This window comes from Microtus ochrogaster, unplaced genomic scaffold (genome assembly GCF_000317375.1).
Source record: "Microtus ochrogaster isolate Prairie Vole_2 unplaced genomic scaffold, MicOch1.0 UNK120, whole genome shotgun sequence".
NCBI lineage: Eukaryota > Metazoa > Chordata > Mammalia > Rodentia > Cricetidae > Microtus > Microtus ochrogaster.
In genome coordinates this window covers 681,411-697,995 of record NW_004949218.1, presented here as the reverse complement: position 1 = coordinate 697,995, position 16,585 = coordinate 681,411, and positions in this window count along the sequence as shown.

Genomic DNA, 16,585 nt, shown 5'->3' with positions numbered 1-16,585 from the left:
GAGATAAAATTTTACTGGTCTTAAACAAGCACATGTGCACACAGAAATATAAATGAAGTACATTGTGGAAACATATTTACACACTCATACAGACATACTGTGGCCACATCATTCTAACAGACAAACAAAGCACTTTCAGCAATGTTCAATCAAACAAGGACAACTGAGGAGAGCAGCTGGGGGAAGGGCAACCCGGTCCCTGGGCTGGAGAGTTCAGTGTAGAGGTGGGGTATGCCAGCCAGGAGGGTCCTGTAGCAGGTAGGGGCTGAGGGATGCAGGGAGAACCTGGCAGCCAGGTCTGCTTTAATATGTTATATGGGCATCTAAGCCCTTTGTCCCAGGTTTGAAACCTGACACTGAAGATTCAGCAGCTTCAAATTCCAAGCATGGTAGATGTGTCTTCTATTTGGGAGAGAGTGGAAGCAGGAGTCCCTGGAATGATGTTGAGCTATGTGTAATACTGCAGAAAAACATATTATTCCAGAGATGGACCAGGTTTGTGGTCTAGACTTGATACAGCCTGATTGTGAGACCTTTATCAAGTCATGTGACCTTGAACAAATCACTTGACCTCATCAATGTGACCCATCATTTGAACTGGGATGAAGATATTTTAAAGACACACTTGTGCCCTCTGGCAACCAGACCACTGCAACAGTAGACCCCAGGAATCTTCTGCTCCCAGCCAGGTCAGCCCAGTGTCCCAAAGGCTCCCCCATTAGCTCTGCTAACTAGGCACTACGTGTTCTGGCAGGCATGTGAGTGGTTCAGACTGTAACAGTGACTGCTCATGGGCTCCAGGGAGGGCCATGATGTGTTGGGAATGCTCAGGGAAGCAAGGCTTGCTGGGAATGTTTTCCATTTTTCAGTTTCCTTAAGTTTGCTCATCACAGTTTAGTTAAAAAAATGTCTCTCAGTTAACACAGTCTGCATTCCAGTCGCCACAGCTGTAAATTATGTGAAGTGCAATAGAGGCTCTTCTGGGATGATGGAAACGACAGACATGCACCAGGGTCAGTGACCAGCCAAAGTCTCCTGCTGGACGGTCACTTCCCACCCGTCACTCAGGCCCCTCACAGACATTGTACATTATATCCCAGCAGTAAGGCCCGTGCAACTATAAAAGGGGGTGGGGTAATCAAAGGAGAGAAACTACCTGCAAAGATGAATATGCAGCTATGAAAAATGACCAGGTCGGATGTAACACTCAAACATCATGAATGCTATGGAAGAATTATTGGCCGCCTAGGAGACGATAGATGTGGCCAATGGACTTGGTGAAGGTGAACTTGCCAGCATAACGGGAATGAAGAGATGACAAAGCAAGAAGCGGTAAATACTGGCACGTGAAGCAGGAGCTTTCGGGGGCTAGGGGCGTACTGTGCAAGCAAGAGGACCAGACTTCACATCTGCACCCACATAAGTGCTGGATGGGCACAGTGGCCCACCTGTAATTTCAGCCTTGGATTGTAGAAGCAGGGGAATGGCTGGAGTGAGCTAGCCAGTGAAGTTATTATACTGATGAACTCTGAGTTCCCTTGAGGGACTCTGCCTCATAAAATAAGGTGAGAGGAAGAGAGGGAGATGCCTGACATCTCTATATTTGTGTGTGTGTGTGTGTGTGTATGTGCATATGTGTGTATATGTGTGTGTGCACATGTGCAAAATATCAGCATCCACATGCACATGAGCATACACATACACACATTAAAAGAACAAAAAGAGAAAAGAAAGAAAATGTTTTATTTTAAAGGTGTTTTCAGCACTATTTCACAGCCTTAAAAACACAAAAGATGCAGGGTTGGGACTGGACTGAACTTAGAAAAGATTGGCCACAGCACAGAAAATTGTCCCCTCTCTAGAGAGGACAGACTTGGAGCAGAGACTGCCCAAAACAGTCTTTGTGTGTTTTTATAAGTAACTAAAGCAAGTGTACCTTTGTTCCTAATGTTTTTAAGTTATAATACACTAAATAAAATTTTGCTTACCAGTTTTTATTTCTGGTTATATTTATATTACAAAGATAAATATTTATTGTATAAATATTACCAGTATTTATTGTAACTGATAGCAAGAGAGCTATATTTTTAACAATAGCTTTGTAGTGCTCAGAACAACATAAAACTCCTCATTCCTTAATAGGACCACATTGCAGAGTCTCAGCACATGAGATCATCATATAGTCCCATAAAGCAAGACTTAGTTGTGCTAATTGAGGAGTGGTCACATAACTACATGTACTTGTCCAAACACAACAGGTTGTCCATTTAAAACTGGATAATTTTATTATGTAAAATTATATTTGAATTATTAATTAAAATTATTAATTTAGTTACTACATATTGACATTGCTTCTTGACTCATATTTTACACATGCTAATCCTATAGATTTAATGTAGGGTGGGTAGCACCCCAAGTTTGTATATAACAGAGAGCTGGTCTGACTTACCGCACAGCTACAATGGACCAGGGCTATGCTCTGTGCCCCTGACTCCTTATGCTAACACTTCTCAGTTATTAGAACCAGAAGAGGAAATGTTCTGAATGCTAGAATATATCCCATTTGTCAGCAGGCTGGAGAACCAGGGTCTACCCACCACCCTCCTTCATCTGGGCCCATAGGAGATGACATGATATATAGTCCGTGAAAATAGACGTGAAAGTTGGGCTTGGAATGCCTAATTTCTATAAGTTAGGATCTGGGCAGGCATATTGCTGTTCTTTTTCCTATCTAGAGGTCCAAACTACAAAGCACATTTACATTGATTTTATAGTCCCTATGCAAATAAATAGACACCTACTTGAGATTCCCATGCAGTGTAAGTAAAATTGAGATTTGGGTTCCAAAAGGATTTTGTCTTAGTTTCTTATTCTTCTGCCCTCACTTCTCAACAGTCACTGTGTGCCTCTTCTGAGCCAGGCACTTGCTAAAGATTTCTGTATTCTATTTAATTCTGTCCTGACCACCTTTGTCAGACAAGTTTCTTTCTTTTAAAAGGAAATTATTCTTTGATAGCTCCACATGCTTATGTAGAGGGTTTCCGTCACTTCCCCATCCACTATCCTCTCTCATGCTCGCTCCCTCTCCTGCTGAAATAATGCTTTCTATGTATACAATGTTCTGCACGGAAGAGGGCACTGGATCTCCTTACCGGCTGCGAGCAACCCTGTAGCTGCTGGGAATTGAACTCAGGACCTCTGGAAAAGCAGCCAGTGCTCTTAGCCTCTGAGTCACCTCTCCAGCCTGGAAATAAGTTTTCTTCCCAAGAAGCCTCCCTCCTAAGGAGAGAAATGACTCCACAAATTGGCTTTCTGACTGTTGCTCCTTTACCATACACACATACGTGATAATAAAAAAGGAAAAGTTGCCATTCTAAAAGAAAACCCCAAGTCTCCCTCCTTTCACGTCTCTTCTGTAGGTGACCTACTGAGTTTGGCTAGGGTTGCTTGCGTGAGCACAAACGGGAGGTTAGTTGCTGGACCATGACCACTCTTCAGTGGCTGTACTGCTAAAGAAAACAACACCCCTTCCCCAACAACCATAACTGACAACAGTCCCTCTGCGAGAGAGGGCTCCTCACAAGCCCCTCCATCATTTCTGATTTAGTGTTGATAGGCCTAGTCTTATATAGATTTTGGGCTGGTCACCACCACTGCAGGTTCACAAATGCAATGGCTCTGCCATGCCTAGACGATGTCTAATTTGTGGCGTGGTCTCACTCACCAGCTCCTTCATTCTTTCTCTGCCTCTTCCGTGGTGTTCCCTGAGCTTGGAGGAGTGACAGAGATGTCTAGGACACCGCGTTACACTGTCATTTAGTCTTACCACTAGGATCAGTTCTGAGACTGGCTGACCACTGCCCACAGTTATATAAAGAAGGAGAGCAGCAGTAACCTATAGATCCAAACGGGAGTGTTTAAGGACAGTTTGACAACGTGTCCATTTATCAAAACAAAGCAATAGCTCCCCTTTACAGCCGTATTAGTCAGGGTCCTCGAAGAGCAGAACTGGTGGAATGATACATGTATGTGATTTATTAGATTGATTGTCACCTTGTACTCCAGGTAGCCCCATAACGGCATCTCACACTCGAGAGGCCAAAAGTCCAGAAGGTGCTCAGTCTATGAGGCTGGGTCTCAGCAGTCCCAACTTACACCAGAAACCTGGAGGACTCTTGGAGACTGTTGGTCTTCAGTCTCTGTTGGAAATACAAAGAAAGAAGCCGGCTCCAGTATCAGCAAGGAGTACAGCATGAAGTCTAGATGGACTTGCCAGCAGAAATGAAGACAAACAGGCAAGAAGCAAAGTTTCACTCTCCCATGTTTGGTCTGGGCTGCCTGAGAAGCTGCTGCCCACATATAGGGTGAGTCTTCCCAGTTTAAATAATCTACCCAAGGAAGTCCCTCTCAAGAGTGCCCTGGGGATTTCACTTTAGTATTCCAAATCCAGTGAAGTCAACAACCAACATTAGCCATCGCAAGGGCCTATAACCTCCCTAGCCCCAAGTCCTTGGCTAGGCTTGTAGTTCTAGGTATGGGCTCCTTCCTGTGTGGGACGGGTCTCAATGCAAACCAGAGGTTTGTCATTTCCTCCCATGATAGCCATGCCACCATTGCATCACTGGGTATAATTAAATTTTACAGTAAATCCAAATACCTGAATTCTTACCCTAACCCGTTGTTCTTAAAAGCACTGTTCGTGTGTGGACTTTTCTGTAACGTACTTCCTCCTTCCTTATGTTTCCTTTTAAAGTTTGTTTTATCTTGGAGAAAGCATGGCTGCTCTGCACAAATGTATGATTTTGTGATCTGTTTTAGACCCTCAAGGAGATCTGTCAAGAACCTTTGTAGAAAGGGGCTGACCTCTCGTATCTAATACTTTTAACCTATAATTTCCGTACCCAAACTGAGGGCCTGCATCCTCGGTACACCACACTTTCAAAGACTGGCTATCAAGCAGCCAAAGAAAATGTTTCAGCAGAAACTGGACTGCATGTCTGATGGTCAACCCAAGCCACAGAGCCAGAGGACACAGCACTCCACTGGGATTAGACAAGAGCAGCAATGGGAAAGAGGTAGGAGAGAGAAATCGGAAAATTATGGGGATCTGGAAAAGGAAAGAAGCCCCTCACTCTGAAATGTGACTGCCAGTCAGAAACTTTGACACAGCCGATGAGATCGTAATTGCCCCAAGAGATCGCTAGCATTTCCTAGTGACACTCCCAACAAGGATATCAAACTGTTGCGAGAAAAAGCATCAGAGTCTGGACCCCATGATCTCCTTAAACCAGCTTGGCCCCCTCCTCCATAGTCCCATTGAAGACACAAATAAAAATGCAGAAAAGCAGACCAAGAGATTTATTCAATGTGGCCCCGTAAGGAAGAGGTCCAGAGGCTCCTGCAAGTCCTCTTTGGAGAGCTAACAGAAGGTCTGGATTTTAGCTGAGGGCAGGGGTTTGGATAGGTTAGCAGTCCCTAGCAAGGAGGCCCCACCTATGGCCACGGTCTGTGCTCCGGACCCTTCTGCAGAGTCTCCTGACACTGGAAGTCTTCCCAGGGAGACGGCGTGGTCCTGGCCTTTCCTTTCTTGGAGCATGAGATTCCTGAGGAAACTCCATTTCCTTGTTTCCATTGTTTTGATAGCTAAAGGGAGGGTCACAAGTGTCTCTTCATTCCTGTCAGGATGGTCACAAAAACATGGCTAACACTAAAATGTCTGTAACCTTGAATTGGCTCACCTTAGTTCTCTTTCATCCCTAAATTCTTTTCTCTTGACACATAAATGAAACCAGCACATACATCTTTACTTAATTATAAAACTTGCTTAGTCTTTAGTACTTACTATAAAATACATCCACTGAGCAATGTAAGCTGGAAAGTCACAGTGTCATGCATGTACGTATGTGTATAACCACCCACTGTTTGGACACATAAGTGAGGTTCTTCTCTTGAGAAAGCTGGATGGACACCATGTGCATATGTGTGTATGTGTGGTGTGAAGGGTAGGGAAGCATGTTAGGCACCTCCTATCAACCATGGTACCAGAAGCTCACCAAGTGTTCATGTTTCTTGCCAAGAATGCTCTTGTTTCCTGGAGCACGGTGTGACTGTGTGGACAGGTGCTCTGGAAGGAAGCGCCAGAGAAGGGAAGTTACAGTTGATCATCAAGCACAGAATTCTGCAGTTATGATGGGCAGGGCCACAGTGCATCCACAGCTACCTGCAGTACCCGTGAGCTCATTAAAAACAAAATACTAATAAAGTCTAGCTTTTTATTTTTCCAGCATCTCCAAGAGTTCCGTGAGACAACCAGAAGAAGCGGGCTTTGAAAGGACGTCTTACCAGCAGCTACTGAGAGGCGCTGCTCTCCAAAGCCCTCCTGAAGGCTAACTGGGTCTCACAAAGCTGTCGTTCTTTTCTTTTTAATTTCTACTCCTCGGAATCTTCTGGTTTCCTCCCACAGCTCCCAAGGGCAACCTTCCTCTTTCTTCTCTTCATCTGTGCCTCTTGTTCCCTACTGCACAGCTCACCGGGATAATTTGCTTCTATCAACAGCTCCCCGTGTTCCTGGGGCCCTAGTTAACGGTTCTCATTACCTTTGGCACTCTCATTACCACCCAAATTAAGCTCCCAACCACATTAATTTGAAAATCTAAAATTATTTGGAAACCAATCATGTTTTTTCCACAAGAATCAGCCGCCTCTTGAAGTAATGGTATGAAACTGGATCTCTTTAACGAATGCCTTTTATTAAGTGATTAGACTGGATTTACTTCCTGCCAAAATTCAAGGTCAAAGAGCCTCTCTGCAGGCTGTCCACCAATGTCTGTTTTTATACTGAATCTGAAAATAATATCCCAACCCTAATGTGTTTTTCTCCTCTCTCTCTCTCCCTGGTATCTGCTTACAGCTGGCCATCATTTTCCCTTCCCTGGTAATGTGCTCAGCTTTGTGTCATGGCTGGCTATTCTTCTAAAGACAAATGCAGTCCCATGCAGCAACATGGCAGACAGCCTCCAAAGCCTTCTGGTCATTGATCATGCCACTGGACTTCCAGGAAAATCCTGTCACTGGTACTCAGAGCAGCCTCGGGCATCTCATCACTGGGAAAGTAGATTTATACATAGGAGAAACACAAAAGACTGGCTCCATCTCACTGACCCTAGCCCAGCATGGAGTCCAGACAAGCTTCCTGAGTCCTTTGAGCCTTCCTCATTGTCTGCAGGATGGAAGTAATAGTGCAATCCCCTGGTGTGGGAATTGGACAAGATTATGTACATTGAGCACATAGCACAGAGATAAAGTCAGCACAGCTCAGTGACGGGGATGTATGGGAATGGGGCCTTTTCTCTCAATCTCTCACTGTCTGTGCAGCTTAGAACATGAAGCTGATGGACCCTGTGTTGAAGATTCTATAAGGACTGGCTGATGAGGACTTGGTGATTATGGGGATGGTTGCAATGTAATAGATCCGGAGACAAACTACTTTGGACAATCTTTTGTCTCCTTAGTGGCCACTCATGCTCATCTCTAGCTCCGACTTCACATCTCTTTGATTATCAGGTAAAATATATGAAATGTATTAACTTAAAGCCGGGCGGTGGTGGCGCACGCCTTTAATCCCAGCACTCGGGAGGCAGAGGCAGGCGGATCTCTGTGAGTTCGAGACCAGCCTGGTCTACAAGAGCTAGTTCCAGGACAGGCTCCAAAACCACAGAGAAACCCTGTCTCCAAAAAAAAAAAAAAAAAAGAAATGTATTAACTTAGCAGACTACTGGTTTCTATGAACCCCAAACCTAACGTATTTCAGGTAGTCTATGAAACTATACCAGGAGGTACTCTTCTTTGTTGTAAGCCAATGTTCCCATCAGTGAACGTGGTTGATACATTGACATGATTTTTTCTTCTTTTGTTTTTTGGACACAGGCTATCATGTATCCTGTGGACTAGAACTTACCATGTAGCTATTGATGACCTCAGATATGAGTTCTCCTGCCTCTGCGTGCTTGGATTTTGACAGGCATGCACTACCATTTCTGATTTCTGTGGTACAGGGATCAAGTCCAGGGCTTTGTGCGTGCTAGGCAAGAGCTCTACTCCCTTAGCTATAGCTCCAGTTCCTATGACGACTTCTTTTGCTTCTGTGATTATAAAAGCATCATATAGAGCAGGATGATGGCTCAGTGTGTAACAGAATCAGCTGTGCAAACCTAAGGACCTGAGTTCAGATCCCTAAAACCCATGTGAGCAGCTGGGTACGGTCATATGTGCACATAACTCCAGAGGGATGGGATGTGCTGGCCACCGGCTTGCTTCAAGGCTCAGAGATTAAGGTGTACAGTGATAGAGCAGGAATTCCAGTGTCCCCCTCTGACCTTCACAGTGCATACACCACAGAACACACACACACACACACACACACACACACACACACACACACACACACAGAAATATTCATGTAATGCTTCGACATTGGATCATGTCATTGGTGGCAATTTGTATCTACGGTCCTATGCCATAGAGCCATGGTCACTCCTTTTTGACTCAGGATAAATAGCCTCTCAGTGTCTTTGGGATGAGTGCTATGATTTACAGGGACAAGAGCAAACCAATGAGCTTTGTACCTGGTTTCCCAGTCTTCAGAACGAGCAATAATTAATTCACCATCTAAGGTTGTTGTGAAGATAAAATGAATAAGGAAAAAACTGTTGGGAACAGGGCCTGGCACATGGCCACCACCATAAAAGTGTTTGCCATTATTACTACAAAATATTAGTTTTACACCAGCTATTGGAAGAAACTGTGTCTTTAAAAACATTTTTCCGAAAACTTGAAGGAACCTTCGATCATGCATGGACTAAGAAAATAAAAGGAAACAGCGAATTTAGAGGCGACGCTGACCCGGTTCTCCTCGGTCCTTGGGAAGCACAGGGTTCCAGGAAAAGCCGCAGGAAAGGGAAACTGGATCTCTTTGGTGAACAAAGCTGTTTTTCAAACATGAGGAGGAGGGATTATGAAGGCATTCACCCCCTTTGAGGACAGAACTTAACACAGCTGAGGGTTGCAGGAGTCAATTCCCATCATACTCATTAGCAATTAGTATTTGGCTTATTTTAAACCAAATACAAGTGGGGCCAGTATAGAAGCATATTAGGGAGTTCCATGTAAAGGCCAGTGTAATGCATGGAAACCATTGTATTGATAGAGTAGAAAGGAATGCCAAGGCAACGGCTTAATCAGTGAAGGATCAAGCATGGCGACCAGAGTTCAATCCCCAACCCAGGTCAAAAAGTCACGTATGGTGATATCAGTGTGCCTAGGAAAGTGGACAGGGGTTTGTTTGGGGCTGCTTGCTGGCCAACCAGCCTAGTTTAATTGACAAGTCTGCAATTGCAATGAAAACCTGTTTCAAAAAACAAAGACACATGGCATATATACAGAAACACATGCATGCACGCACATGGGTAAAGAGTGTTTATTGTTTTGTTTTAAACTTTTCACAGAATGTAGAGCCATTATCAAATGCAAGCTTACAATAAAAATGATGTTGAAAAGTTACTTTGTGTACCAGAGAGATGGTTTGCTGTTAAGAGAACCTAGTAGGAGTATGGGGGGGGGGGGAGTCAATAAAGTAAATGCAAGAAAAAACCCATCTCCTACTGAAAAGGGAAGCTGTATGAATAGTATACTATTAAAGAAGGTGGTACTTGTGTTTAGGGTCTGTGGTGGGAGGTGGTGTTTGTGTTTAGGGTCTGTGGTGGTTTGAGTGAGCATGTCCTCCATAGTCTCAGATGTTTAGATACTTGTCCTCAGTTGACAGAGCTGTTTGGGAAGGTTTAGGAGGTGTGGCCCTGCTGAAGGAAGTGTGATACTAGGGCTGGGCTTTGATAATTTAAAGACTCTAGAGAGCCGGGTGGTGGTGGCACACGCCTTTAATCCCAACACTTGGGAGGCAGAGGCAGGCGGATCTCTGTGAGTTCGAGACCAGCCTGGTCTACAAGAGCTAGTTCCAGGACAGGCTCCAAAACCACATAGAAACCCTGCCTCGAAAAAAAAAAAAAAAAAAAAAAAAAGACTCTAGAGATTTCTATTCTATTCTGCTTCTTGCTTGAGGGTAAAGTTGTGAGTTCTCAGATTCCTGTTCCTGCCATCGGGAACTCTAGCCCTCTGGAACTGCAAATCCAAACAAATCCTCCCTAATCACAGCAACAAAACTTTGAGTAAAACACGCTTCTTCTGAAGAATTAAGTTTTCCCTTAGCGAACAACAACAAAATCAATTTTCTAATTGCAGACTGACATGGAATACATCATCATCATCAACAACAACAATAATAACAATAACAAAGGCAAGAAAGCCAGACCCAGGTGGCACAGCAGGTCGAGCATAAGGAAACTCCCCAAGGTTTTCCTGGGCGCTAATGTGGCATTTCTGTCTGTAAGAACAAATAAGATTATTTGTAGAAAAACGGATGGAACTAAAGACATCACATTAAACGAAATAAACCAGGCCTAGAAAGACAAGCGTCAAATGTTTGTTCTTATATTTGGAATCTATTAAAGCACAGTGTGAAGAAAAATTCCTGAAAAGAAGTGGTGTCTGGCTATAAACACAGTTCCTGGAAGGAGTCTGTGTTTTCAGAGACTGACAGACCGACTGAAATTTTACTACTGTGTCCATAGGCTAATTACTTCTTTATCTCGGGCTAGATATAGCTTGCTGGAGCAGCTACTCCTTGACCGACTGTATCTGAACTAACACCTTGTGATAATAAATGAAAACCTTAGAAGCTATTAACTTAGCAGCACACTAGCTTCCACCAGTTCAAGGGCTAGGAGTGTCCTCAGGTAACACTTCAGGTCTATACAAAACCCAGCCCCATCTCAGTGTGCCTGCCTCTACGCTATACCCACCAATGTATTTTAAAGTTGCCTTAACTTATGGCTTTCTGCATTTTGTAAAACTATAAAAAAAAAAAACCAAGAAACTGCTTCCATGTTGAAACATGCAATTGGGGTGACCTACATCTGTGTTCCCCGACCACGGTCACTCAAAATGGCTCCAGAGTAAATGTCTCCTGTTCCCTTTAGGACGAGAACTGAGGTTTCCACACTGACAGTAGTTAGACATGAACATAGCAAGGGGATTATTTGAGAGAGGGGCCAACAGGAGTGGGAAAGGAAATGAAAAAAGAGATGGGGGTGCACATGACCCAACCACATAGCACACACGTATGAAAATCCTATATGAAACTTACATGTCTTAGTTTGGGTTTCTATTACTGTGTAAAGACACCATGACCATGACAACTCTTATAAAGAAAACATTTAATTGAGGTGGTGGCTTACAGTTTCAGAGGTCCAGTCCATTATTATCATGATGGGGAGCATGGCGGCATGCAGGCAGACACGGTGCTGGAGCTGAGAGTTTACATCTTGCAGGCAACAGGAAGTTGAGGGACAGCCACACTGAATTGTATCCTGAGTATAGAAAGCCTCAAAGCCCACCCCTACAGAGACACACTTCCTCCAACAAGGTCATCCCACCCCAACAAAGCCACACCCCCTGATAGTGACTCCCTTTGAGAGCCATTTCCTTTCTAACCTCCACTCCACCATTTTGTACAGGTCAAATATACTGAAGATAAAGTACCTGAGAGGACCATACGCTACCAGGGACCAGAGCCACCCGACCTTGCTGTGTAGTGTCCCCAGCGCTGTCTGCTTACTCCTCGGTCCTAGATGACAAGTGTCACTTTTGGGCTCACGGGTCCAGGTAGAAGGTTAGAGCCTGTGGAAATGTCTAACCCTGGATTCAGGGCCTCTCTCAGGCCTCTGGAAATCCATCCTTCTCTATTTGATTACCTGAATCACGTTTCCATTGTTGTCTTTGTGCTTGGGGCTGGGAGTTTCTTCTGAGGTCATCTGACTGCCCTCATCTTAAGGAAACAGAGACCCAAGAAACACTATAGGGAAGTGTGTGTCTTGCTGCACCTATGCAACACCCCGTTCACGAGACAGGCTCTGGAAGGTGTAAGTGCCGGACCCTGGTTCTTGGGTACCCTCTGCTGATGCAATAAGCCAAATCAAACCAAATTAATTAATACGACCAGATCTAATAAGCAGAACAATGTAACTCCTGGGTGACTCCCAGAAAGGCAGGAGCTGGTGACCAGGTCTTAAATACCCTGTAGGTGTGGTCTTGAGCAGCTCTGGGGGAGGAGCTGACCTTTGGCCCCTCTGAGGGGCAGGGTCTGGAATGGGAGGAGTGGGAGCTGAGGTGGAGCTTCCACAGAGAGAGAAGGTACTTGAATAGTTCCTTTCACTTAGACACCGACTTCCACCATGTGCCCAAGCTTCCTTCAGCTTTTTCTGCTTGTGGCCTAGCCACAGAATGAGAACATGAGATGAACTCTTTAACACACATAGAGCCTTGGAATTGTTACTAGCATGCCGAAGCACTCGAAAATGGCACTCTATTGTTGGGGTTCTTATGATTGTTATCATTGCATTTACCTCCCGGAATTGCCGTATAAGGCACCACAAACTGAGTGACTTAAAGCAGAAGAAATTTGTTGTCTTGCAGTTCTGGAGAGCAGAAACCTGGAGCCAGGTTGCTAGCAGGACCATGCTCTCTTGGAGCTTGGCTACTTCTGGTAGCCCCTGACACCTATGATTTGTAAGTGCACAATGCCAACTTCTTCCCATCTTCCTTGTCTCCGTACCTCCTCTTTTTATGATGACACAATCACAATGGGTTGAGCATCTAGTCATTCCCAGGACACTCATATTTAAACTAATTACAGTGACCTACTCCAAATAAAGCTACAGTCACAGTTACCTGGGGCTAGGACTTTAATATACCATTTGGGGAGGATATAGATCAACCCACAGCAATCATCATAATTGTCAGGTTTTATCTTATTTTAAGATATGCTAATTTTATTTTTATGTGTATGTCCATGGGTTTGTGCAGATACCTGCAGAGACCAGAAGGGGGCACTGGACCCCTTGGAGCAGAAGTTTTATGCAGCTGTGAACCACCCAGCTGGGGGCTGGGAACCCAATGCTAGCCCCATGCAAGTACTCTTAACTACCAGTTCATCTCAGCCTCAAATCAGCATATTTCAGAACAGATTTTCAATGCTGGGTAAAAGAGGTCCCTTCCTTTTCATCCTGGACAGAGCATCAGGGCTGGTCAGTATTCTTTTCCTTCAGAGGCTGTTTGAATGTCAGGTTTGCAGAAAGGTCAGATCTGTCCAAGTGCAAGGTGGAGAAAGGATTTAGTTTGTGAAGAAAATGCAAAATCAATATATGAATGCTGTCCTCTTGTTTAAACTTTGGAAGCTGTAAGAGAAAGTCAGGGCCTATCAGTAGGATGGTTTGATTGTGGCCATTTATTTCTGACATAGCCATTTCGGAATACTCTGAATTTGTACATCTAGTCCTTTAGAACTTTCTTAAGGGTAAGGTAACAAAACTTGAGTAAAGTCATAACTGTTGTAGTTCCATGCCATTAGCCTACAGTCAAGACTCTCTAGGACAGTTTGTATTCAGAAGAGATCATAGTGTATTCAGAAGAGGCTAGCACAAGAAAAATGCACACATGTATCTAAGGCTATGAGCATAGCACACATGAGTATATGTGTGCACACATTTATACAAAGGATGACTCCCTGTCAGGACTCCTGAACTGACTTCTCATTTGCCATTGGTAATATAAATATAGGTGAACAAATGGTATTTGTTCAGGAAAAATGAGGCTCTGACTTTCTCTTATACTTCCTTAATGAAAACAAGAGAGTGGCATTGTGTGTTGATTTTATAATTTCTTCACAAAGTAAATGATTAGAAATCACTGTATATCAATATACTTAAAGTTCTTACCAATTGGCTCCAAAAATAAGTCATTTCTCTGCCTGTTGTCCTTTTCATACTATCTAAGATCACAACGATTTCTTGACAACCAGCAGTCTTGTTACATCAGGGCCACTGATGACTGACAGAGGTCTTTTCCTTGCAAGCCTGTGAGGCTTGGGCTGCTCATCATTTTCCTGTGAGTCATCGTGGCCGCCAGGATGCTGCCAGGATCCCACATAACAGTGATTTCTCTGCTCTTATTCTTATTTAGCCTCTTCCACATGGAGAGCAGACCTTAACTATGATCTAATTGACTTAATGTAATAAGTGCTCTTTCGATGGGACCAACTCCCCAGCAGCTCACTGTTTTCTTTCTGAACAGGAATCTCAGGTTATGAAATCTATAAATAGCAAAATGGAATTTCTTATGCATCTGGAGAAAGAAACATGCTTTTTTATATCTTATTTTATATTCAAACTGCCTTTGTAGTGGAGGAGAGAGATTTGTTTTTAATTGTTTTCTTTCAACAGAAAGAGGACTAGACCATGACTACATAAAACCAGGTGTGGTGGCACGGGCTTGTAATCTCGGTACTTGGGAGGTGATGGCAAGTTCCTGCATAGTGGATTCAAGGCCAGCCTAGGCTACATGAGACCCTGTTTCAATCATTCCTCCCACTAAAACATTAAATAAAAAAGCCAGAGTCAAATTGTTCGCCACTAAATGACTTTCAGGCTTTGTTAGGGGCAAATTTCTACACTAACACACCTTCCGTGTGGCTTTTTCTTTTATCCAACTAAAACTCTTGGAGAGAGCCAAGCACACTTGGAGATAGCTTGTCCACTGTGTTTATGACACAAGCTGGCATAGCCCAGAGTTCTAGCCACCATTTGAATCTTTCAAACCCAACTACATGCCTTTGAGTTAGTCATGCTGCCATCTTGCTTTCCTTCTTGAACTATGACCTTAAGTGGAGTGTTCCTCATCATAACTTCCGAGCAATGTGAGCAGCCCTTAAGTGCATATGAGGGTGTGAGAATCTCCAAACCAAAGCCCCCGCTTCCTTTGAGGAGCGCGTCACCTCCAAACCAAAGCCCCTGCTTCCTTTGAGGAGCGCGTCACTTTGGAAACTAATTTCATTTCTCCATGCTTGCTGCAGTTAGGGTATCTTTCTCCACTCTCATTTCTGGGCCATGTTTGTTTTAACTTGGCTTCCACCTAAATGGAAACCAACTGTGTTCTTCTGCAAAACCACGACCAGGTTGGAGAGATGGGCCAGCAGTTAAGAGCACTGACTGCTCTTGCAGAGGACTGACTTTGGTTTCCAGCACCCGAGTAGTAGCTCAGAACCACCTGAAACTCCAGTTCTAGGGGACCTGATCCCCTCTTGTGGTCCCTTGAAACTATCACACACACACACACACACACACACACACACACACACACACACACTGCACATAAACTCATGCAGGAACATACACATAAAAATTCAACAAAAACAACAACGACTTCTATGAATGAGGGTTGGGCACAGAGAGCTGACTTCAAAGGTATTTGGAGTTGAAATGTTTTAAGGGCAAAGTCCCAGGGAGCCTTCTGAAATTCCTTCTCTATGCATAACTAATTGACCTTCCACCTCAAACTGCTTTCCAATTCTCCTCCTTCCTCCCCACATTTTCCTGGAGGATGCAGGCAGTTTTGATTGGTATCACCTTGAGTGACTGACAAAGCATGGGAGGATGGAGGGGTCGGGAGAAGGGCAGCCTTCCTCATAACTTTTCCTGGCTGCCATTTAAAAAGCAAAAGCAGACAAACCCACAGGCCAGGACTGCATGCTAGTTACAGCTTAGACTGTGGCCAGGCAAGGCTAAGTGCAAATCCAGGCTTTCTGGTTGGCCTGGGCTTGTGACTTTGTCTCCAGTCTTCAGTTCATTTCCTAACCTATGACTGACGACGGTGCTTACCTACCAGCTCACTGTGGAGATCAATGCAAGAGTGGAATAGAAAGCCGAAGATCAAACCTCTCCAAAGACACTGTCCAGGGAGGCTGGTTTCTCAGGCTCCCGGGACCCTTCTGGGCCTTTCCAACTTGGGGCTGGACGTCTTGATTTAAGCATTTTTCCTTGTTTGGCTTCCCCTCTAGCATCCCTTGTCACCTACCGACCACATCACAAGGGATGCTGGACCTAGCCAGAAATGCTTGCTCCTCGGAATGCTGCAAACCTTCCCAACATGGCAGAGGCCTTTGCAGGGAGAACTGAGACTTGATGGACTCCCAGGCTCGGTGTCACTCTCCATGGGTTCTTCCCAGCTGGCAGTGGATAGTTTGCAGGCCACACAATAAAGTGTCATTTTACCGACTACAATTTTAAACGTATTTCAGTTTTATAAATCTCAAGAGTGATGTGCAGAAATGGTATGGTGGCCCAGACCTGTCATCCCAGCACACAGGAAACCGGGGAACTTAGATTACAAGTTGAAGAGCAGCCTAAACTTTTTGCTGAGTTTGACATGGCCAGCCCCAGCAACATAGTGAACTCTGTCCTAACTAAATAAAGTCATAACAAACCATGCCATAACCACAAGCTTTATGGTTGTTGTTATGGTTTGTTTTAAGTGCTGACTTGATGGAGCCATTCAAGTGAATCTCCATCTGCCACTGCTTTCTTTTTCTTTAAAATGATCTGTGTTGCCGGGCAATGGTGGCACACGCCTTTAATTCCAG